Source organism: Pieris napi, chromosome 8, assembly GCF_905475465.1.
Source record: "Pieris napi chromosome 8, ilPieNapi1.2, whole genome shotgun sequence".
NCBI classification, from domain to species: Eukaryota; Metazoa; Arthropoda; class Insecta; order Lepidoptera; family Pieridae; genus Pieris; species Pieris napi.
The window spans coordinates 12,844,249-12,870,851 of record NC_062241.1 but is presented as its reverse complement, the minus strand read 5'-3'; the positions used below and the strand labels follow the sequence as shown (position 1 = coordinate 12,870,851).

General features: G+C 32.8%; 1 pseudogene; it reads right to left on the bottom strand.

The window, feature by feature from the left end:
- Positions 1–10,017: 10,017 nt before the first annotated feature.
- Positions 10,018–10,136, bottom strand: LOC125052089 (annotated as a pseudogene).
- Between the last annotated feature and the right edge of the window lie 16,467 nt (positions 10,137–26,603).

The window sequence follows — 26,603 nt, the reverse complement described above, 5'->3', positions numbered from 1 at the left end:
GATACAAAATGTATTTTTAAGGTGTACCTTAAAGCAAGGAAAAAATAATGAAATTGAAAAATATAATCGAAATATAATCATTATTCACTTGGCATGTCAAAGTGTAAAATATTGTATGCAAAAGCACAAAACATGTCAGTAATATAGAAAAAAAAAAAAATGTAAAAAAATGAATATGCACTAAGCACAAACATGTCAATAGAATAAAATAAAATGCATATGCAAAAGCACAAGACATGTCAGATTGTAAATATGTACAACATGCAAAAAAAAAAAAAAAGAAGTGAAAGACAGCTTACAAAAACACAAGCGATAGCTGTATAAGCGAGCAGCTCAATCCCAGGCGTTTCTATCATTTAAATAATCGGATATCCTGTAATATCCTTTAGTTAATAATTTTGATTTAATAAAAAATTTAAATTTCTTAAGGGGAAGTTTACGAACATCCATAGGAAGTTTATTGTAAAAGCGTATACATTGACCCATGAACGAGTTGCTTATTCTATGAAGGCGAGTAGCATGAACTGTTAAATTATTTTTGTTCCTAGTATTTCGGGAGTGAAGATCAGACAATTTGACAAAATCCGGTTCGTTTTTGTAAACATAAAGTAAATTTTCAAAAATATATTGTGAAGTTACAGTCAGAATGTTTATCTCTTTGAATTTCTCTCGGAGAGAAACTCTAGGACCTAACTTATATATAGCGCGGACAGCCCTTTTTTGTAATAAGAAGATTGTATTAATATCCGCACAGTTTCCCCAAAGGAGAATGCCGTACGTCATCAAGCTATGAAAATAACTGAAATAAACAATTCTGGCAGTATCCACATCAGTAATTTGTCTAATTTTCCTTACAGCATAAGCAGCTGAACTGAGCCTTCCAGACAATTTGTTAATGTGTGGGCCCCACTGTAGTTTGGCGTCAACAGTAATGCCAAGAAAAACAGTTGACTCAACAGGGTCCAACTCTACTCCATTCAGTTGTACATTGGTGCTTAACTGCCTCACATTAGGCGTAGAAAATTTTATTAATGTAGTTTTACTTGAGTTCAAAAGCAGATTATTAACATTAAACCAATGGACAACCTTAGATAGTGCCAAATTAACTTGGTCAAAATTTTCAAGTTGACGCTTAACTTTAAAAACAAGCGAAGTGTCATCCGCAAATAATAGGATTTTGTGATCATCCCTTACACAAAAAGGTAAATCATTGATATAGATAAGGAATAAGAAAGGACCTAGAATTGAACCCTGCGGAACACCCATAGTTACCACAGATCCTTTTGATTTTTTGCCATTAATATCTACACTTTGTATTCTATTGTCTAAATATGAACTGAGAAGTCTAAGAGCCTTATTTCTAATGCCATAGTGGTGTAGTTTCTTGATAAGTGTGTCATGGCAAACACAGTCAAAAGCTTTGGACAAGTCACAGAATATGCCTAAAGCATCCTGTGAATTCTCCCAAGCCTCGAATACATTTTTGAGTAGTTCCACACCTGCATCAGCAGTAGACCGACCCTTAGTAAATCCAAATTGTTTGGAGTGAAAAAGATTCTGTCTGTTAAAATGCTTTAGCATTTGCTTTAAAATTATTTTCTCAAAAATTTTGCTCAGTGTAGGCAAAATTGAGATAGGGCGAAAATTCGTAGGATCGGTTGTACTACCAGATTTGAAGAGTGGAATCACCTTGCTTAACTTCATTAAGTCCGGAAACACACCAGATGCGACACAAGAGTTGAACACAATTGCCAGAAATGGGGAAATACATTCAATTATTGAGGATATTATTTGAACTGACAACCCCCAAAGATCGGTGGACTTTTTTACTTCCAAATCTTTAAATGCATCTAGAATGTCCTTAGCACTAACAACTGTAAATTCAAAACTTGTCCCACATTCTGCGACACAGTCTTTAAGTATGTTGTATGCGGAGCCGGAAGATGACAACAAAGTTTGAGTTGTTAATACAGGAATATTAGTGAAAAAAGATTCAAACTCGGTTGCCACCTCCAAATCCGCCCTAACATCTATATCATTAATTTTAAGATGAAAATCATTATTCTTGACTGTGGTTCTTCCTATTTCAGAATTAATAATATTCCAAGTAGTTTTAATTTTGTTTGCAGAAGATCGTATTTTGTTTTTAATGTGTAAAGATTTTGCGGCAGCACAGGCTCTCTTAAAAGTCTTAGAGTAATTTTTAACATACTCCCTAAACCTTTCACTATGATCATGGTTCCTTTCATTATATAATTCAAATAATCTTATTCTGCTTTTAAAAATACCTGGTGTTGCCCAGTCACTAAACAAAACTCGATCACTAACAGAAACTGATCTAGATGTAAAAACCTTCTTAAACTGAGAATTAATCATGTTAAATAATGAAGAGTAAGCTTGGTCAGGGTTATTGTGATAAGGCAAACCAGGCAGTTTTTCATTTAAATTATTTTTAAAAAGTTCTAAACGATAACTGGTTACTGGAACAAAATTAACATTTTTTCGATTTGCTTTAACAATGTCTTTAGTAAATGAAACCAACTGGCCACAGTGATCTGAATCTAACAGATTAATAATTGAGTAGAAAGTTGGCTTCACATTTGTAAAAACATTGCCAATACTGGCAGGTGATCTGCGCCATACCCTGAATCACGCCATCGAAGTGTATCTGACCGCTGAGCTTCTTCATGTACATCATCTTGAACTCAGCTATTGGTGCCCTGTTCTAGTGGTCGAGAATCCTCCCTTGGGTTCAGTGGAAACAGTGCACCATGCCTTCATAATACCTACTACTGTTTTTTGTAAAAAGTTGGAGTTTCACAAATACTCTGTTTAACACTTTTTAAAACGCCACATACTACGTTAATAACTCAGTACCCAGATACTTGGTTAACTTGATGTATTACATTTTTCTGGTTTAAAAATATCCGTAAAACAAACTGAATTTACATTCAAATTTTTCATATCGAGTTAAACACATCATAGCTTATATAATAAGGTCAATTCCAAACTCGTTTCTTTTATAGAATCGATCAAAGTCAGGAAGTGATTAGCCAAGAGTTTCACCAAGTCAAACTTCCCGTTCGAGGGCTCTTAATCGTAACTCTTCTATATAGTGGCTCATTAGCCACTATCCACGTCCTTTATTCGATATAGTGCCACATAGATTAGAGTACTTGTAGGGTTATTCTATATTCAAAAACTAAACATTTATTAACACGCACTTAAAATATTTACAATACAAAAAATATATTTTAGTGCGCAGTGTAATTTGGCTTCACTCAGTAGACACACGGGCTATGATTATCAGGAAATGTTTTGATCGAGTCAGTTGACTGTTGATTTTTATTCTTGCTATGGTTTGTCATTGAGATTTCTTGTATTCGTTTTAAGAATCATAATTTAATAATTAAAAGTAAGAATATTGTTACGACCAACCAGATCAGAGCAAATGTCTTGAATGGAGCATCTACAAGATGAAGCCTCGACGCCATTGTGGTAATAAGACGTTGGGTCTAGTAGTGTGATTAAAATAAAGTTGGGTCCCCTGAACCTGCCGCTTGTTATAATTTAAGCTAAACTTCTTTTTAACACTAAAAGGCATCAATCTAAATTAAATATAGTACGATAATTATTCGTGTCTTTTGTGCTCGCACTTTACGCCCACAAAGCCCGCAAATGACGATGTTGACGGAGTGACGATATTTCTGCGACAGATATAATATATATTAAATATAGAGGTAATTCAAATAAATACATGTACATATACGTATTGATTCATTCAGTACTGTGCAACAAAACTGTGTACTCTCCTTGCATATTGCAAGTGATGATAACTCAGATAGTGTAGTAGACAACATTTCACATCAAATGAAGATTGCCTTGACGTGTCCAATTAAACAATAAGTTAAAAATATGCAAATTAGGTACCTACAGATCTTTTTATTTCCACATAAGGGTTAAAATCGTTTAGGATCACTTAACAATGTTGGTTGTAGACATACTTAAGATCTTAGGACATAACAGGACATAGCGAGTAACTTAAAGTAATTGTTGTAATGGACTTAGTTGAAAATACGTATTCCTATACTTTATATTGGTAAATTAAAACGTCCGAAACAAAAAGACACACAATTTTCCTTTCTTATGACCTTCGCGAAATCGTGCGTGCGTGACCAGTTTGTCTAAAGTTGTAAATCACATTTAAACGTTCGATACAATATGTTAATATCCTAAATTCGATTCAAACCCAGAATATATCACAGAAATAAATTATAATTTGTATAAATAATTGCATGATACAGATTAGGGTCGAGGTCGGTCCCTTTGTCTTTTGTCGTATGTTATCTGAATGTTTTTTCCTTTGCCGCTTTGTGTTTTATAATGGGTTGTGCTCTTGAATAGAGAACACTCGCGTAAAATAGGCTTTATCTATTTATTTTATAATGGCCTGCGGGTGTCAAGCTTTGTTATTTGCTAAGAGATAGAAACTTAAAAAAAATTGGTGTAGTTCATTATTGCCTATCTTTGTTAATAAAATAAAATAAGAAACCAATTACAAAAAATACCAGTTTTCTTTCCAATCTTAAAAAGATCTCCGTGCAATCTAGATCAAGGTTACAAGTAATGAAATATAATAAATCGACGAAGACCACATCGGTTCGCCGAAAAGACCCCAAAGGTCGCCTTTACATTTATGAGAAATTTATTGGATAATTCCTCGGCGGAGCAGTAAGGAGAATTTGAAAAGTAAATAAAATCGTTTTAAGAGAACTGAACAGAATTATAATGAAAACATACGGGTGTACAATATCAATTACTATCTGGTTTAACACCTCTTGTTATGTGACATGTGGAGTTTTTTTAATGTAGCAAACGTACAGGAGGCTCACCTGATTTTATATTGATAGATACATTGCCAGTTCAGTTAGTGCCAGTTCTCAAATCAAGGGCGTTGAACGGAAAAGAAGAACTGGCAATAAACTCTCCGCCACGCTTTTTAATCGCCATGTTTTTTTTACTGCAACCATTACACCATGTTCCACATGACATCTTAAGTAATTAATAATAATAACATAAATTAAAAACAAAGACTTGTCCTCCATCAGCAGCAGGCATGGTGAAATAGGAGCACGCACTTACATTCTGGTGGGAACAACACGCAAACACATAGTCGAAATAACTAACATCACCGTATATACGAATTCAAGTACGACCAGTCACCACAAATGTGCACGAGAGTGAAGCATCGCCTCGCCTTGCTGAGCACACCAAGCTTTTTAGAGGCTTCCAAATGACCGCGAAACTGAACGTCATTCGATATGTCAACTCCCAGTATTCCGATGCTGGCTGTGCCGTTAAGGAGAGTATCTTCTACCAAATTAACTTCAGGCGAGCCTAGTCGAGCCTAGTCAATATTGACTAAGTTCAGCGAGCTGGTGTCTTTGATAATCCTGCAATTCAGTTTTCTTAGGTGCGAATAACGAACCTTGTCAGAAAACCGATTTAGAATGTCAATTTCAACATTAGTTGCATGTTAAACTGTTTCTTTCAATCTCTTATGCTTTTGTGAAATAAAGAGATACCGTTTTAGACTACCGTACATTTAGTCGCGGCGAAAGAGCAAAGAAATCGCTCCACAGAGCCGTGATTAACAAAGTTTAATTGTATTTTTAATTTGGCAGATTCCATAAAGTTGATTCCCTCAAACGATCTACATTCTTTCATATTTATTTCAATCACATACTAGACTTTTATCTGCATATTTGATGTATGTTTTGTTATTTATGGTGTAAGGCTTGCAATACAATATCTCCGGTAGAGATTTTTTTTAAAAAGAGGACCAATGTCGTTTGTTTCATTGTATTTTAATGTCGTTATTTTTCTTTATAAAATTAAACAAAACACACAAAATTATTCTAGTAAAAATTGATCAATTACAAGAAAAAACTACAAACAATTTATTGGGAAAGTTAACTTTTGTATAGTATCGAAATTGAGGAAATTTTCTAAATAAAGTTTATTTCCTATCCGTACTAGGTTAACTATTATTTCGTGTATAATAAAACCCGAAGAATAAAAGCAACATAAACCTCTTTAAACCTCGTTGCCTGCTTTTCTATTATTATTGTTTAAAGTAGTCGATCCCAGTCTTTATGTGTACAGTCGTACAAAGCAGCAGACGAGGCGTTTGAGAGACCAGAATACGATTTTATTTAATTGTCGGAGTTCTGGGATTTTAGATTTGAATCAGGTATTGGTATAAATACAAAACAAAAAGAAGATAAGTTAGTATATGCCGAAGTTATTTGTAAAAAAAGGGTAGCAAGACTGCTCCCCCACACACATCTCAATAAAAAAAGAGACAGGAAACCGGCGTTGGTAAGCGAAGCGGCTAGCGATTTGAGAGTTAGTAACCAAACTACGACAATAGCAAGTCAGATTCCAAGTGCGTCGCAAACGGTACTCAATGTTAGAAATCCTGAGGTACTTCGCGGAAGAAAGATACTACGGAGGAAAAATTTACATGAATATGTGGCATAGAAGTGGACGTTAAGGTTAATTCCAAAAAAGCTAGGAAGGAATATGCATAGGTATACAATATATTTATTATTTTAACGGTATCGGAATCGAAAGTTATATTGATCTGAAGTATGGCCTGTGAACACCGAGTGCATTCAATGGTTTTGGTTTCGGAACCAAAAAATAAAACTGTATGTACTGTAACTTTTCTCTTTATTATCAAAATGCTAGAGGCTTGCGAACACTGAACATCGATATAGTGGCCATAACAGAAACGGGATGTAATGATTCTATGAAAGAGATGCGGAACTTGTGCCCGCGAAGTATCAAATCCTAAGATGCGACCGGACGGAGTGAAGAAAACAAAGTGGCGTGTTTTAGTGGCCATGCGTGAACTGCAGTGGCGACGTGTGGAAGAACCGAATGATAAGATATAAAGACCGTATTCAACGAAGAGCGATTCGAATCGTCGACGACCAATCACATTCCGTGCGGCTTGGTCCCTTGACGTTGCGCAGAGATGTGTGGTTCTCTCTGCATCTTCTACCACATTTACCATGGAGAGTGTTCAGAGGAATTGTTCAGTCTAAACCTGCAGCTGAGTTTCACTATCGGACATCAAGGTAAAATCCAAAATATCATCCGTATCACCTCGACGTCCGTCGTTCCACAACTGAGCGTTTTCTAAGGCAGTTTTTGCCGAGCACCACCACTATGTGGAACCAGCTGCCCACTGAAGTATTTCCGAACCAATTCGACTCAATTCATGTAGTGTAAATGTTAAACAATATTTAGAATTTTTCTTGTCGTTCTGTGAATTCACTCAAGTAAGTCGGGCGTTTAATTGTGATGGGAGACAGCTGGATTTAGTTTTGTGCTCGTCGGGTATGAGAGCCGGGTTGTGTGTTTTTGAAGTGGACCATGTACTTTCTTTTATTTTTCTCGACATTATCGTAGAAGTAGGGAAGGGTATGACGGGTCTAAGCGTTACTACATACGATGTTTTGCATTTTCTGAGAAGATTTTCTATGGTAATATATATATATTTTTTTACCATAGGAAAGTAGAGATTTCAACGAACTGAAAGCACACCAACTTTTTAAAAAAAGCTGAAATTTTGACGTCAGAATTTTCGATTGAAAATTAGGGTGTTTTTTCGATATTAATTCAAAATAAGGTGAAAAAATAGATATTTTTAATCAAATAAATTACAGTATATTTGGGACAAAATAAGGTAAGTTTTCACCAAATTTCGTTTAAAAAAATTTTTTTTTGTAAAAGATAAAAATAAATAACCAAAAACTTGGTTTTTTGAATTTTTCACACCAATTTTGAGGTTATGTGAAAAATGTGTGAATACAAAAGTTTTAGATCTTTTTATTACCTACAACTTTGCCATTTAACTTTCTTCGATAGGACTTTTAGTTTTGCCGGAAATCGAGATAAACCGTTATTTACCCTTAAAACACTTATTTTTTGAAGGATTTTATGAAGTAAGTTAAGTATCTCACAACATATATTAAGAATAATTTATTGATTTACATTTTAGCAAAGTATTAATTTAATAGACAATAAAATTACCAATATAATTTCAATAAGTGTTAACAAATTACGTTTTGTTTTGAATAACATTTGTTGCATACTTTTTACTAGGTACCACTTAATAACTAGCTCGAGCCTTCGTGTTAAAGTGTCAAGTGGTTTAAGTAAAGCATTACAAAAGAAAGCAAGAATCAGACAAAAACTGTAGACGTTATTAGACGTTGTTAGGAGAAGTATAAAAGCATGGAAACAATCCGACATATAATTAGCTGAGTTCGTCTAATGAGCACTAGCGAGTGAGGGAGTTATGCTCTTTGCAAAGCATCTTAACGCTTGCGTGTACTGCTGCCAGAATAATCATAGTACGAATAAGGATGATTTCTGTTTCTCTTTGTAAGACAAAGGCTTTTTAATAAATTACTTAATTATAATGCAGATCAATAGATGGCAGTTATTTCATCTGGAAACGCGGTATTGTTTTACTTAGCAGATTTTACATAGTGGTGACTGTTTATTTGATTAAATGAGTTTTCATGATATCGAAGTGTATAATGTTAAGCTTGCGGACTCCCAATGGAGCTTGGAAAGTAAATTTGCGCAGGATTTGGTTATTTAAGACTACATTACAGGGATATAACCGCGAATTTTTTACACGATTTACTAGTTGACATTTAACAATTTAAAATGTTTAGCATAATAAGAACATGTATTGCCGTGAAGTTATACATGTGTAAAAAAAAATTATACAACACCAATGCTGAATAAAATTATTACTATTTTCATAATAACAAACAAATGTTCTTCGCGATTCTCCTAATTTAATGACGCCCACGTCAGAGTGGCATTACGATGAAGTTACTTCATTCCCGTGTTGGTATTCTCTGTTATAAGATTTACGTCTTACCAAAACTTGGAATCGTGCGAACTTAAGAACGTGTTTAGTTTTTAAAAGAATATCTAAGAATGTTTAATTGGAATGATATTTACAAGTGTATACGAGTAGACCAAGACTGTAGATTTTGCTCACTCAGGCTTTCTTAGTTTTATAAGCGTGGCGGTTTCCTAAATCGTCGGAGTTACGCACAGTATAGCCAGACGCAGGCACTCTCTTCGACTGTTACGTTGCATTCATTCGCTTATATTATATTTTTGTACGCGAGTGGGCGAGATAGTAAAACTAAAATTCTCTATTATTTAAAGCACCCCGATGACCCAGGAACCGTACGAAGTCATTATATATATTACGATATTTGAAATTCAATCGATTTAATTCAGTACCTCTTAATAAAATAAACAACTGTTTAATAAATTATTTAGACAATCATTCCATTCCACTTGATATAAAAAGTGAAATAGGGAGCACCGAAAGTTAATATTTGATTCACGCGTTGGACTGCGATCTGAATTCAGCAGTCGCTTTTCAGCATTTCTTTTTAAAATAAAATAGGGATACCGAGGTTAGATCACGTAGTGGTCTGGATTGATCAGTCATTTAAGCGCATGAGCCAATCCTGTGAAAGCCTGTAGGAAATTGTACTATTTTCACGAAATGAGCGTTTCTGAAAACTGTTCATCCACGATGCAGACGTATTGAACTATGTACTAACTCATCTGCAATGAAATCTCGCTTGGAAATGAAGTTCTCTTAAACTCACATACATACTATGTGTTACGCTGTATGAATTTATTCGATATTCTTAATAACAATAGATAGCTTGTTCTTACTTTAAGAGCGGGCACTAACCAAAATCACTCATCGTAGATTTGATTTTATGGATGTGATCTTTGAATTAAAAATAAAATACAATATAAATTCCTCTAAACAAAAAAAAACTTTAGAGGTGTCAAGGGACACCCGGATGGAACGAAATTCCTTTCGATTAATTTATATGTTAATTGGTATCATAACAGTATGAAGGATTTTCTACACATCAATCTTACGACGAAAAAAAAAGCCAACATCACGAGGTGTTCCCAGGCGGTCACCCATCCAAGTACTGACCTCGCCCGACGTTGCTTAACTTCGGTGTTCGGACGAGAACCGGTGTATTACAATAGCAAAGAGCAAAAAAGTGTCGTGACAACTTTTCGTAAGAATTTTTTCCGTCTAGCCCCCTTTCACAACGCGCGATAAGGAACTTCGTTCCAAAAACACAGTCACCCACCATTTGTCTAATTTCGTTTTTATTCAATGATGACAAGTATTATGGAGCCAAAAATTAATTGAACTACAGATAAAGTACCACTTTCAAAAGTATTAAATGGGTAGTAGGACTTTACTTGAATTCAAAATCTGTCTGAACTAAACACGAAGTATGATAGTAATCAAAATCAACATTAAAAAGGATTTAATTGTGTTATTTCGCCTTTCTTTTTCCTTTATGTTTTACGATTTCGTTAAAATACTCGGCAGTCTATTATATTCAAAGAGGGCAATCAAAGGCTGACTTCAAAGAATTACAAAGAAGTCCGTTTTCCCCAAATTAGCGTGGAATTTACTCCGGCCCTTTGTTACCCCTTACATAAATAGTAAATCTACTCCGCATACTATGCGAATAAGAGAATTATTGAATACTTGAAGATTTAACATTTAAACGTTCATGGGATTTACGCCATATATATTGTGTATATGAGCCATTAATTATGTCTTTTTAAATAAAATGTTACGTACCACATAGGTTAAATAAATCTTAATATATATATTTCTTGTGTGCGTGTGTATGTGACTGAACTCCTCCTAAACGACTGGACCGATTTTGATGAAATTTTTTGTGTGTGTTCAAGGGGATCTGGGAATGGTTTAGATTCAGCCCGCCAGATGTTAAGGGTAGTCCACCCCTAATTTTTATTTTTTTATTTATAGATAAAATTTTATTTTTTATTTTTTTTATGTTACAGAATTAAAAAAAACATACAACCCCTAATTTTCAACCCTCTACGATCAACCCCTATTTCTTTATTATAAATGATATACATGGCAAAACGACGTTTGCCGGATCGGCTAGTATTTTATAAATATTGAAAGTAAGCATTTAAATGTTAAATGTTAATTAATTACATATGTCCAGTCTTTAGTCTTTTATAAAATGACTTTCCCTTTGTAAGTTATGTGTTATTCATACAAATAACATACTTAGATAAAACTCAATTAAAATTTAAATAATACAAAATTGACTTGTGACTTCTCTAATCAGAAATTTTTGCTAACGATGTTCACGAGAATGCAGAAAACAAGGCATTCTGAAACATTGTCTATTTTCATAATCACTACTTTTTATATATTTAATTTCCATTTCATTATAAATATTATGAAAAAAAATCTCGAAGTAAAGTTGCTCATGTTCATAGCATAAGTATTCGGACTGTTTAATTTAATTTATGTGAGCAGTATTTTTTCGAGGCAGTTCGTTATGTCATCTGCTTAGTTAATTAAAAGTGTTATAGTTTGGTTCACTTAATTAACTATTCAAGTTCATAAACGAGTTTAAATTGTGAAGCACTCATGTAACAAAAGTAGTTAGTTAGTAACTTCAAATACTCGTCAGCACCTATATTACATATTAATTTAATCAAAAAGAATCATCTCTATAATAGTTTTATTTGTTGTATTTGTTTTTTTATTATTATACTCGTACAATATTGAAAATGTGGAGTTATTAGACCTAGTAACTAGAGTCACGTCTACTTAATTAATTATTTTGTTGTCTGGGCCGGTCTACTGATTTCAGCACGCGTTACATTTATTATTTTGCTTACAGATATTATAATTATATTAGGTGATTTGTCTCCTCTACCAAAAACAGGTCTTCGATTTTGGATCTAAGGGTACCATTACTTTCTAATGTCAAAATCTGTTCGTATTTGACATACGGTAGTCGTACTTACCGCGAAAACTCAACAAGTGCATTACCGTTAATAAACCCTGAACATGTATGACATCACAAATATATTTTGTCTATCCTTCGCTATGCCGACAATTTTTAATTGCACATTTAATTGGTGCTCAGCCGAGGCTGGAACATATCCTCCGCCTCCTGTTTACCCACATAGACAAAAATTAGAATTCTTTGTCGCGTTTATTTGTTTCAGAGAGAAAAGGTAAATAAGGCCATAAGGGGAAAATATGATTTGAGGGTTTTAGTAAGGTCCATCAGGAGAAGAAAGTACCAATTCTTAAAAGGCCGACAAAGCACTCGCGCGCCCTCTGGCATTGAGAAAGTTCATGAGCAGAGAGATCAATTTCTAGAAAAAAGGTTAAAATAAAAAGGTTAAATGCTTTTTTAATTATGGATACTTTAAAATTACTAATAAAGTGATATTTAAGATAATTGAATTACATAGAACTACACAGAACGTCAACAGGAAAATGTCATGGTATTTTCTATATGTCAACATCTTATAAAAAGAAAACTCCCCTAGAAGTATAAAGAAACACTTCCCCGTATTATAAATTTTGGAAACTTGGGTTTCAAATAAAAAACTATTTTTATGTTAACTACGACATCTCTTGAGGTGGAGATGGACGATTCATATCGCGACATCTACAACCAGCTTTTGAAACCAAATTGTTTGTAGATTTCCTGTACGCTCTGAATTCCTTTTATTTTAAATAGAGGGCAGGTAATATTTCATAGGTACTGTAAAACATAAATCATTTTGTGTTGTTGTATTAAGCGCCATCTTACTCAGCTTTTCTTTTATTTCTAAACTTCAGAATTGTTTTTTTTGTTCAGTGTTTCTTGATTGAATATATATGCGGCTATCTTAAAATTTTTCAGAACAAAATATTTACTTTAATAGTACAAAAAAAATTATTACACAAATGATATAAAAAGTTGATGAATTATCAAAAAATGTCTAATGATGGTCTAAGATAATTAAAATTTTTGCTGCCCCTGCGAACTTCGTTTCGTATTAATTTCCATTATTAGAGTAGTAGGGTAATGGAAATTAATCAGCAGCCTAGCTCCTTAATAGCTACCAACATATGGAACATTTTGCTATGCTTCCCCATCAAGACTTTTCCGGAATAAAAACCTAAGCACTAAATAAAACGAAAATTTCCCATTTTTTATATTGTTCCGATTTTTCTCTCAATCATTTTTTTTTTCATAGTCAGACTAAAGTTTTGGGAATATGTGTGTCTTCTACCCGTTTTATTATTTTTCTTTTACGAGTTTACGGAATATTAGTAGTATATTAGTATTATAATTTTTTAAAGGATGTCAAAAGTATTTTTGAAGATTTTTGTGATATTTGCAGTTTTTAAATTCGTTATAAATGTTGATACTTAGCACTTAGTTGTTTAGACGTTTTTTTATATTAATTCAGAACAGTATTTCTTGGTCTGCTGTAGTGGTGAAAAAACTTTTAAGATCTGTGTTGTTTAAACTAAGTTATGAACTTCATTTAAATTATTATATTTTCAGCTAAGTACGAAAATCATAAAAAAAATATTTTTGAAATTAATGTTTGAAGATTTTATTATATATTTATTAGATTATTATTTTTATTTAAAACTTATGGTTGCAAAAATCATTAATTTAAAACTTATAAACAGACGTTTAAAACTTATAAACATTGCAAAATCGAAGAAAAGTCATCAAAACTTTTCAATACTCTAGCTCACTTAGCGGATAGTTTAAAAAGTCCTAACTGAGACAATACTTAGTACTAGATAAAGTTTACTTCAAGAGATTTATCTCACTTTAGGAAACTTCCAGGTTGTTGACATCGAATGTTAAGTTTTAATTCTAGACCTGTACCATTTTACATCCAACTTTACTTATTTGCTCGAGAATCTAAAATGAGCTAACATTCGTACTCAGTCGTCGATGCATTTTCTCTTTTGGTAAATTAATTTAATTTATACTCATAAAGGATGGTGTAACAGCAAAGAAAATTTATTTCCGATTGGATAATTACTGATTTAAGGAAGAAAGTGCAGTAATTTTTTTAACATGGATTTTATAAATATTTTTAAAGTTGTTTTAGTGATATGATAATAAATCGTAAGTACATTGTCTTGTTTTGTAAGTCAACTATATTGTAAATGAAGTGCTAGTAATACTATAATGTATATATAAACTACTAAAAAATAAAAATGCGTCTAATATTAATAATTCTTAGTCTTTCCTCAAACTTTGATTTTGTCCCCTTTGGAGCAGAGAACCATGGGCCGTGGGGTTCAAGTGCACAGGCGCTAATTAAAGATTTAAGTTGTCGCCTGGTAGATAGTACCGGTGACCGCAAAGCTGGTGCTTTATATAAATAAGTATCGCAACGCAGCGAGGAAATGCTGCCAGCGTTAAAGGTTGTTAAATTTGTTTTAATTTTCTATTTATCAATTTATTATTATTATTACTATGTAGGTTAAGAATATTGTAAATAGTGTATATTTGTGTGTTGGAAATAAATAAATCATAATTTACTTATTAATCGTAATGCAATTTTTTTCATACGGCTCTTGGGAATACACACTCATAGTAAATAAAAATGAAACGCGTTGTAAAATGTACGTGCATAAGATATATTGTACGGGTGTTAAATTGAATGTGACGGCAATAACTTTCTCGAATTAGCCTCGTCCCGTGTGATTTCTCCAGAGACTCAAACCTTGGTTACTTGCACTCCGTAACTGTATCCATTAGATTCGAATTTCATTTACCAAATTGTAAGAAGTTTGTGAAGAAAAATCTTTCGCTTTTTTACTATCACTATCGCAAAAGAAAATACAAATTAACGCATTCTTAATTTTTTAATTCTAGAACTTAAACTTGTAAATTACAGTTGTACTCCGACTTGTTCATGAAGATTTTACACTTAAGCCAGATTTTAATAAGTTAGCTCAATTTTTCCGTTCTTTCACATACCTATAATAGATATACCAAAAGAAATAATGTATTTGACTTTGAATTTTTAAAAATATGTACAATTTTATTAAATTTTCAAACAGTTTTTTAATGATTTTTATAAGTTAAGACCAAAACAGACTTAAACGTATACAGTATACACGTCTTACAAACATGTGTTTACAATTTCAAGGTTTCACTAAATGTAGAATGGTGAAATGGCTTTGCGTGTTTGACCACCGTTAATGTAGAGGTCACTGTTAATGGAACACAGCTCGAAATTATTTATTCACCAAACAATATTAATCTTTTCACTAATTATTTTAACATTCTACAATATCTAATGTCTAAATCAAGAGTGACTAGTTAGTCATTTTTAAAAAAATTAAATAAATACCCTAAGTAATATAAGATGTATCTTCTATAGACTTAACGAAGAGGTCATATTATAGAATTAATAAGTCTATAAAAGAGATTCAAAATCTATCAACTTTATAGCAATTTAATGTTTTCCCTTTTATTTATAAAAAAAGAAAACAGCAGAATTATTATTTTGTCTCTTTCTGTCAAATTATGTTTACGCTATAATAAAGAGAGATGAGTACTTTAGCTAAAACGTATCGTACATTAGGGGGTATGTCCTTATGGCTCTTACGAATTTTAAAAATCTATATATTTTTTGTTATAAATTTGCGCGCATGCTACGCGTCTACAATGTTTATATATATATCTACGAGACTAGGCTGAACTAAAACATAGGATTTCCTGGAAGAAATCGCTTGTTAGCGATAAGGCCGCCCGTTGCCTTATAACTTTTGTAACCTGCCTTTTTTATTTTTGTTATGTGTATGTTTTTGATTAAGGTAATAAAGTATAAATAAATAAAACTCTACTGCTACAGTTCATATCTAATCTGCTACGCTTGGATGTCTACGATCGTAACTTTGAAAAAGGATTTTTTTATAGCCAAATTTATTGAACTATATTGATAGGCATTTTAATATTGTCCTTCAGTATGTGTTTTAAAAACTTTTAAATTAATTTATTTGAACTTTGCGCAATATCTAGAACAAACAAAATTCAATCTAAATTTAATTAAATTATGTTGAAAGTAAACAATTTGTTTGAAAACTCACAATTTCATACCAGGACGTTATAAACTCACATTATTATATTACGACATCAATAGTACAAGGATATATTGTGTAGAGAACAGATCTTATAACAAGTGAATTTATACCAAAATATTATAATAATATTTCAACAAAATCAACGATTCTATCTTTTTAGGTCTGGGCCTCAGATTTCTGTATCTGTTTGATGACCATTTGTCAATCTAATAGACAAGTAGGTGATCAGCCTCCTGTGCTTGACGACACGCTGCGCCGTTGACTTTTTGGATCTAAGGCAAGCAGGTTTCGATGTTTTCCTTCACCGTTCGTGTAAATGCTCATTTAGATCAGTCCATTGGTGTACAGCCGCAGTAAGCAGATATTTTTATTATTACTGAATCTTTAACTGCAGACGTTTGGATTTAATTTCCAGAGAGGCTGAAAACATAAGACACACCATACATATTTGTTAAAGACACAATTCGATATCTAAGTTTGGGAGTTAACGATGTTTAAACTCCCTGCCCGCCCTGAGCCTGCTCTTGTGTCCCACACGAGTTACTTGGCCAGTCTTAATAGATATACGCCATGGCCGTCTCGTCCTAGACATCGTCAAAATGTGAACCTGTGTTTTAACAGCAGATTCAATGTAATAATTAAATTGTTCAATATGTGCAAGTAATATTTGGTAAAAGAAATAATTAGTTAGGATAAAACAAACAAGAATTGAACGTATATAACTTTATTACTAAAAACATTAAACATTATTAAAATAATTTGAAATTTTAGCCAACGTAATAATAATAATAAATAAAAGTGTATTCTAATGCTGGCAGCATCACACGTTTCACTATCATGCATCTGTAGAGAATTATTAAATAATAATATTGTAAAACATATTTTTAATGAGTACTTCCTTTACCAAAACAAGATTTTTTGAGAGTAGAGCAGAGATAATGTATTTGAAAATACTCGAATACAATTGAAGTTAAAGGCAAGATAAGTCTTTGAAGTCAGACACGTGTTCTATTTGCGTCGACTTGCGTTTCTTTCTCGTTGCTTCTAAAGTACCAATAAAGTTTTCATATTTCCTTGTAAATTGGATTTATATTCATTAAAATTAAAGTTTAACCAAATAACGCAATGTCAAACATTGACGTAAATAATATTTTTACTTTAGTTTTTTTTTTATAGAACGGGGGCAAACGAGCAGGAGGCTCACCTGATGTTAAGTGATGTCTGAGTCCCGTAGAACATCTAATAGTAAACAAACTCAGTAATAAGACCCAATTAAATGGTATTTATAGTATTCTGAGCTTCTTTAAGAACCTTCCTAAATTCAAATCTAGCTTCGGGTGTAATTCCAAAGTAAATGTATTATAATAAAGTATTATTTTTTGAATGTAAAACCTAATTAACTATAATAAACATTTTCATCTTTCTACATAATAATCATCCAATAACAGTATAGCCAGGTGTTTTAAAAGTAAACACAAATTTGCTGACCTGAGTCTACCTCACAATAGACGAAAACACTTAAAATCGTACGTTTTTACGATTCCTAACGAAACAATCATGTTTAAGTAATTTTATTAGTTTCGTTTTACGAGCTATAAAATCTTTGGCCCTACTATGTTCATAAATACAATCGGAATAATAGTGGATTCTATTTTCATTTTTATCTTATAAGGTTCTGAGTGCATTTGTACATTATATATTAGGTCTAGAATTGTAAATAGTTAAAAACTGTTATCGGAATGTCGAGCCTATCAAAATACATCGTTTTATTTATTTATGGGCGGATGCCCTTCATTATTAGAATCAGCCATATCTTAATAATTTTAATGTTGGTCACCAAACTCAAAATCTATTTACTATTAATTAGGAAATCTCTTAAACAAGCACTTTCAATTAGTTTTGTAACAAAAACACACCAGATTATTTAGAACAAAAGCGATTCGTCGCAGACGTGGTGCGCTCGCCGTTGACGTTCGAAAAACTCCACACGATTCAACATGGCCGCGCTGACCATCGATACGACGCTCCGCCAGACTTGACAACTGTCAAATCTCGTTCCAATATTTGCAGTATTTCTTAACATGGCGCTAGGAATGCGCCGTCATATTTATTTCGTAACCCTAATAACACAAAGATGGAATACTTACATAATATTCGCAAAAGGGTTTCAATTAAAGGGAAAATTAATAAAAATATTCAATACATTTAATTAAGTAATACCTAATTTGGCTGTGTTGTGTGATGGTGTAAAAGTGAGGGTATGTACGTGAAGGTGTATATATGGGGTATGCTCATGATGCAGGTGATTTTGCGCTATTGATATTCCGCTATAGCTTAAACAAGTCAAGGCTTAAATATTGGTCGATGTTTGTCCGGGCTGCGCGATACAAAATTTGAGATTTTTACATAGTTAGTGTTGATGTTAGGAACATGAAACAAAGCACGACTACGAGTCTTGTAGACAGAAACAAGGAAGGGCAATTTTTCTAGAAGTGAGCTACGATTTTGTTTGAGATGATGACGTGTAGTAGCAATGAATCATATTGTTTTTAGCGTAGTCAAATGTTTCTAAGATTAATTTATACGCATTGAAAACAAAGTATTTATTTTAAATATATAAGGTGAAGTTACATTCAAAACGATTTTTAAGAGATTTATTTGTGAATGTGTTTTGTAGTAGGGGTCTATCCACTGGCGGTGTGTCGCATCTGATTCAGCACTTTATGCATTTTCCATGTGCACGTCGCAGATACGAGCCTCGGTTATGAGACTACATTTTTATTTTCCAATTGCCATTGTTCTTAAGAATATATTTACTTTATTCTTTTACTAAACTTCAATTGCTCAATATAACGATCATATTCCAAGACTATTCTCAGTTGTTTTTATTAATTAAAGAAAATGTATTTTCTAACATTTATAGTTAGAATTGGGAATGCTACACGCTACTCTGAATAGCTTGAGTGCGTACTTGTGTTATTTGTTTTGTCTACACGAACTAAGTCACGGATTTAATAGTACAAACTTTATTAACAATCAATACTTTTAATTTATTAGAAAAGAATTAAGATCATGCGTACATACAAATTATTCAATTTCATTCAATTTGGGAATGTTTATAATCGATTAGGGAACATCACTCAGCGATTTTATTGTTCTAATCTACACCCTCGAGGACCTACCAGTATGAATAATTTATAAGCCAAGTCATTGGTTAGCATTAATTGCAGGCTTTTATGGCTTCTCTGGAAAAGCTAAAGTTTTTTTCGTTATTCGCTAATGGTCTTTAAACAGACTAAGCATATCTATAATATTTACTGCTTTTAATTGTGTCACTTAGAAGTAGGTGCTATTTTTAATTAGGTTGTCTGTAAAGTCGGTTAACGGACGATATTTTACGTGATAACATCATAAGAAAGCAATGATGAAAAATTGCATAATTTTATAAATTGAATTAAATTATTATCACCTAATTATCATTGTTTTGTATAGCACGAAGGAGTTATATTATATAAATTAATATATATTTGCACTCGTTAATTCAATATAATTTTTTTACTTATTCCAAGTAACTATGTGCTAATTCACATTAACTTTTCACTTCACCTTATAAACAGTTGACAAAAAAGTTCACGTACCTACCTATAGGTTGTGCGCTGCCGCTGTCTTCTTACTCGGACGCATCGGTCAATGGAGTGGAAGAGACATAAATACGTCTCAAGGGAAACGCTTAGGTCGATCGTGCCTCTCTATTGCTTTTTCCGCGCTCTTGCTTGCACGCTCGTCTCAGGTGGAACGTGACATTGAGTCATGTGTTTTCGTGCGAACTGCCGGCGTTCATCGATTTATAACACGTTATCACGTCAAAAAAGTATTGCTATTCAGTAGAAATGAGTAAAAGAGTATATTATGAAACTAATAGACCTCAGTTTATTTACTTCAAAGATTTTCTTCATAATTGCATTATCTAATAACTTCTTGAAGCAATGTTAGTTTCTTGCAAACTTTATAAAATTATGAGGGTAGAGCACTAATAAACTTACAGAACTGTTATTGAAATACTATAATTTCATCTGTGGCTAAGTTTTAACTTGTGAATAACGTGACAGGATTTCATGACAAAAGTTTTACGAAAGTTGGTTACTTTAAAAGTGATATAAATGAGTGTCTCAAGACTAGTTTATAACAATATACAAATTTGTGAAGTTTGTTGCAACGTTCGTATTTCTGAGGAACAAACCCTGTGGTCTAGTGCAGATAATTGAAAATATAATATAATATCAAAATTAATTATATACCTATAATTTGATTCAAAACTAACTTTTTTCCAGGACCTTTAAAAGAGTCTACAGTGAGATAGTCAGAATACGCTTGCGCAATTTTCTGCCAATCTTCGCCACCAACTTCTTTCAGCTCGTCAACCCAGCCTACAAGAGGCAACTTCTGATTTATAATAATGATATTATTACGTTTGCATAACTGTGTTATGTGCTAATTCTGTCCATTCTTAATACATTTGTATTACAGACAAACTCCGATCGATAGAACTCTAAAATTGTGCATATGTTGAACTTATTAAACGAAAATATATATTTCAATTTCCAACCCGCAACTCAACCACGACTAATCATTAAGTTTCTTAGGTAAAGTAATAAATTATGAGTGATTTGAACTTTTACTCAAAGTGCGGCGTCATAAACTGTCTACCTCGTGAGTGCACTGACATGATAATGTACTAGGAACTTTTTATATTCCAGTAAAAGCAGGTGCACGTAATTGGCAATAGTTTGTAATATACGTGGTATAATATTCTAATATGTATAAAACATTTTATTTGTCTGGACCACGTATATGATAAAGAGAATAAAATAGATTTAAAGGCCAGTCATTTATTTATATGAAGACCCGCAAGTAACATGGGCACACAAAAAATGATATAAATAAATCAGTCTGGGTTCAGATTCTGTATCTGTTTCATGATCATTTGTCAATCTAGGCAAGTAAATGCCTTCTGACACACACCGTCGACTTTTTGAGTCTCTCTTGAGGCAAGCCGGTTTCCTCACGATTTCTTTCGCCGCTCGATCGAATGTTAAACATTGGCACACATTACGTTATAATTTTCTTTGCTTTCAATTCAGTTATAAAACTGCAAAATTGCTAAAAAGTATGTAGGTATTATTTTATTCAAAATTAAATGTAATGTAAGAAATCGGACACGTCAAAGACACAAAAAGCGAGGACTTGTGTGACTGACACTGACAGAATACTGATCAATGAACACCTATGTTTGCTCTATTTTCCAATTGGTACAATACTTGATACACAATTGAAATCTATGAAACGAGATTTTTCACACAAAGTGCGAATTCCACGGATCTATTTTGCACACTCGCCACAAGAGCCGTCAACGTGTCACGCGCGAATAGAACCGCGACGCTATGTCTAATTGAATTCATATTTTCATTTGAGGGAGATTTAACTGGAACTAACTTTGTTTGTTTTTTGTTTAAAACAGATTTTTGGATGAAATACTATATTCAGAAAATTCAGTGGATTCAGCGTGCGACTCTCATCCCTGAGGTCATAGGTTCGATCCCCGGCTGTGCACTTTCTGTCTATGTGCGCATTTAACATTCGCTCGAACGGTAAAGGAAAACATCGTGAGGAAACCGGCTTGCTTTGGACCCAAAAAGTTGACGGCGTGTGTCAGGTACAGGAGGCTGATCACCTACTTGCCTAGATACAGAAATCTGAGACCCAGACCTAAAAAGGTTGTAGTGCCACTGATTTATTTTATTTTTATATTTCAGAAATGATTCTTTGATTATTTATTTGAGTAAAAAGTTATTAATGAGCTGGGAAATATCATTATGGGATTTTCTAAATTTTTATTTTATATACCAAAATCTATAAAATCTGGTTAAACTTTTCAAGTAGATAGGCAACAAGGTACCTTGGCATTTTTATAAGAAATTAGCCGTGAAATATGTTAAGAAAAAGTTAAATAATATTCACGTGTTGACGTAAAAAATATATTAAACCACAATATTCTGCCTTCAAGTATATTAAGGAAATACTTTTTGCATTTTATAGGTTTCCTTTTAAAATTAATTTAAGAAAACCAATTTCTATTTCAATAGCATGACTATAAACGTGCACGAGCGAACTTGCGTTTTCATAGTTTTCTTCAAATAACTACAAGAAAACCCCGTATTGCAGATAGGAAATACCTTTATTTCTATAGGTAAACATTCGTATGATAATGTTTTGATTTTCTTATTCAGAGGAATTTACATTAATTTACCATAGAAACCTTTCACTGTATATTAATTAATTGAATTCTAAAGTAATCGGAATCAAATTTCGATTTTCTGGAACGGTGTTCGTACGGAGGCAAATACGACCTTGTGTTTTTTTAGTTCATCAGTTGTCTATGTTTTTTATCATACTTAAACGGTTTATGTGGGACAATAAATTATCTTGGGTTATTCGTTGAATATATTACTAAACTTAGTTCTTACATTGACAAGTCAGATATTCCAATAATAAATAGTTTTTTGTTATTGTACAATTTGAAGTACAATTAGCTGACTAAGAAATAACTCCCTTAATTGTTTTGTTATTCGTTTAAATTCTATTCTGAATTTGACCCCAATTGAAACAACCTACTCTATAGCCAAATCGAATCTTAAATCAAAATAGAGCTTTTTTATGTTTTTTAACTACTAACTTTCTGAACTATTTCCTTTCACGATTGGATTGGAGCATAATTCAAGAGAATGAATTAGTAAGTATTCGTTCGATGTGATTTTTATTGATATAGGTTTTTACTACATTGAAACGGTTGTACAGTTTAATTTTTAAAATTAAAATTAATTTAAGTCATATATAACTTTGCCTTTTTCAAAACTTTCAGATTATTGTCGAACCAAGCGATATGCTTGGTTCCTATTAAAAACTTTCAAACGAACATATTGTGTTGCTATTAAAGAGAGGTCGTAAATAACTGTATCAATATCGGTCGTAAAAGCTTTTAAAGTGATTTTTGTCATCGTTATGGTGTCCCTTCGATTACTTACATTCCATTTTTAAATATAACCCAAATCTTCTTATACTATGCGTCATATCCTTGCAATATTTATCTTAGTTTCAATAGATATAATCTAATAAGTTTTGAAGAAGATAATATTAAATTTTCCGACCTTTATGGTCACCTGTGTCTTACACACGACGCCGTGTCTAAGACATGCTCATTTTTCACGATGTTCTCCTTTACTTTTGTAAGAAATATCTACTTGCGTAATTGAGTATTGCTATTATTGCTATTAGATAATAGCGATAGCAATACTCACTTCGGCCGTCACAGCAACGACATTTACGTCAAAGTCAAAGCATACGACTTCTTTATTTTTTTACTTTTCATTTTATTTAGCCTCGCCAACAAGGCCACTCATAATAAATAATTTAATTTAACTTTTCAATTAAAAATAGACCTTTAAAACTGTGGTATGCAAACGCGTTGAATTCCGCAAAGCGTGTTTACTCTTAATCATTTTGTTATATAGAAAATAATGTTAAGTTAAAACTAGTTTCTACTCTAGGCACACTATTATTCTAATGTGTTTTGAAAGTTATCCTAAGCTGTGGCTCGGAAAGGGTTACAAACAACAAACACATAAATCACTCCGAACTAACAAAATCTACATAGATCTTCGTTAATATGTGGTAATAGTACCAACAGTGCCATACTTAAAATACTTTAATTAATCATTCTTTAACAAATATGTATATAAATTTGTCCAGCAAAACAAAACCTGATCTAGTACGACTCTCAATGCCAGAGTCCTCGAGAGTGCGTTGCCAACCTTTTAAGAATTGGTACGCTCTTTTCTTGAAAGACCCTAAGTCGAATTGGTTCGGAAATCCATCAGTGAGCAGCTAGTTCCACATAACAGTGGTGCGTGGAAAAAGCTGCCTTAACGTCAAGGTGATACGCATGGTATATTGTATTCTACCTTGACGTCTGATGATGAAACTCAGCATTAGACCGAACAACTCCTCTGAACACTCTCCATTGTAAATGCGGTAGAAGATGCAGAGTGACCCCACATTCACACTCTAAAACACTCTCTCCCAGAGGAAGATTTAAATCAAAATCTAAAGGGAGGATCCTCGACTAGTCAAACTATAGAATGGCCGGCCCAAAGGTCCCAGTGAGGCGCATATATATACGAGGTGTATATATAAAAGCGGTCGGAGTAACTTTGTTAGCGCGCTTCATGGTCCTCGTGATTTCTAGCCGAAGATAGAAGGTAGGATCGCAACGCATTTTAATTTTCGTCCTCATCACTGTCGTATCACTATTAAAGTTTATAAACGTGCGAAACCTTATACGATTAGCATAAAACCTTTTAAGAGCCTATCATATGCCATTATTTGTTATTAAAGATATTTGTAATGTTTTGTAACGAATTGAATAATAAACGCAAACCCAGTTTGACATCGATCTTTTCTGTTCTTCCATTGACTCTGTGAGACGCACACTCACATCCAGCTATTTCCATTAGAATAGTCATACTTAATTTTTTTAATTTTTTATTTACTAAAGTTCTTTAATTGTTTCATAGTATTATAAATTCATAAATGTTAATTTTAGTCCTCCTATCTCCTTAAGGTATTTATGGATTATCTATAGGTGGAGATTTGTAATTAGTACTGACTTTATTTTATTGTAATCGTAATTTACCTTCTGTTAAAATACTGTAAATCTTCCTAAAATGCAAAAATAAATAAATAAATACGTTTTAGTTCAAGATAAATTATAAACAGATCCTATTTGTTTGATATCTTTATAGCTAATAAACTCAATTCAACAGTTTAGTTATATGAATTCAAATGTCTAAATCTAAAAAAACCAGTGGTGCTTCATTTGAACAAACAAATTTAGGTCTAGCCTTAGTTTTCTGTATCTGTTTCGAGATCATTTATTTTTCTTAATATACAATTTGTTGATCACTTCTGAGGCTACACAGGCCGTCGGCCGTCGACGTCATTTTCTGTCGATGTTTTCCTTCATCGTACAAGCAAGTGTTAATTGAGCTTATAAACAGAAATTTCATTGGTATAGCCGGGGATCGAACCTATAACCTCAGAAATGATAGCCGCACGCTGAAATTACTAGACCAACACTGCTCCTGTTCAGTTCATAAAACTTTACGATGAAATTAAATGCGAAAATGCTTTGTAATAAAGAAATATTCTCGTACATATTTCTCATGAGCAAACTACAAAATGCCACTTTGACATTCAAGTCAAAGACAAACTAGGTTGTAGCACGTGCAGATATAAATGCCGTTTGTAATTTCATTACTAGTCTCATTACTTATTCATTGCTGCCGTGTTAGAACGTACGAAGAGGACTTTTTAATAATTAACTTTTTCAGATTTGCACGGGAAACTTCTATGATGCAAACAGGTAATATCACTTATTATTTTGTGAGTAAAATTAGCGTTAGATTAAAATTGTTTTTTATAATTCACCACACCAATAAATCACCTAAAATGAAACTCATCATAGTAATATTAGAATAATAGATTTATGTCTAATCGACAAGCGAATAAGAAGATAAAAAAATCTCATTATTGAGAATGCCAATACCTCCCATACTTCCCATAAAGATAAACAACTCCAGGTAATGACATCTTGGACAACAAAGATGGAGGTGATAAGCCATTAGGCATAATGGGGTATCTTTAATGGAGCATTGTTGCAATGACACCAGCGACCATCGGCATCCTACCCCGTAGACGTCGCATCTTTAGTATATAAACAGAAGTCTCACGACAAGTATTCATTCGCATCACCCATAGCACTAAGCTTTAGTTTAAGTCAATTTGTATATTTTGTAGTAAAAAAGTGTTATGTTTTAATAAAGGATTTTGAAGTGAAACTTCCTTAGGCGCATGAGGGTAAATTTTTATGGAAACCTCACGAAGATGTGCAGCGTTTTTGTCGAAGAAAAGGGAGATTGAGACCGATTGAGAGAGAGTGAGAAGGGCGGAATACCTGATAGAAATTCTATTTTTAAAATTAAAATTTCGTAAAGAGAATTTATGAAATATTAGTATTTTATATTTTATGCAAAATAACGTATTGAAATGTCACATGACGAATTGTGAATTTAGTTTGCTAAAGAAGTTTCGTAGTTTCGTTGTACGCACGCACTTTTTTAATTTCTTACTAGCTGAAATATTTTAAACAATTAGGTCTTAACACGATTTCTAAATACTTTATTGAAATATTAAAATCCATAATTGTACGCATGAGTATAATACTCGTATGTTGCGGCCGATAATGCTGGCAAGAAGAAGTTGTCCCATCGGTGATTAATTATAGATACGATTGAGAGATCACAAATCTAGCCATACTAAGTTTTGCTTCAAATTCACGAGTTATTCAAATATAATATGAATATATCCTTAAATATTCAACACTTTACAACATTTACGTCCCAAAATATACTTCTAAACTAATCTTCTGTGAATGTCTAATGAC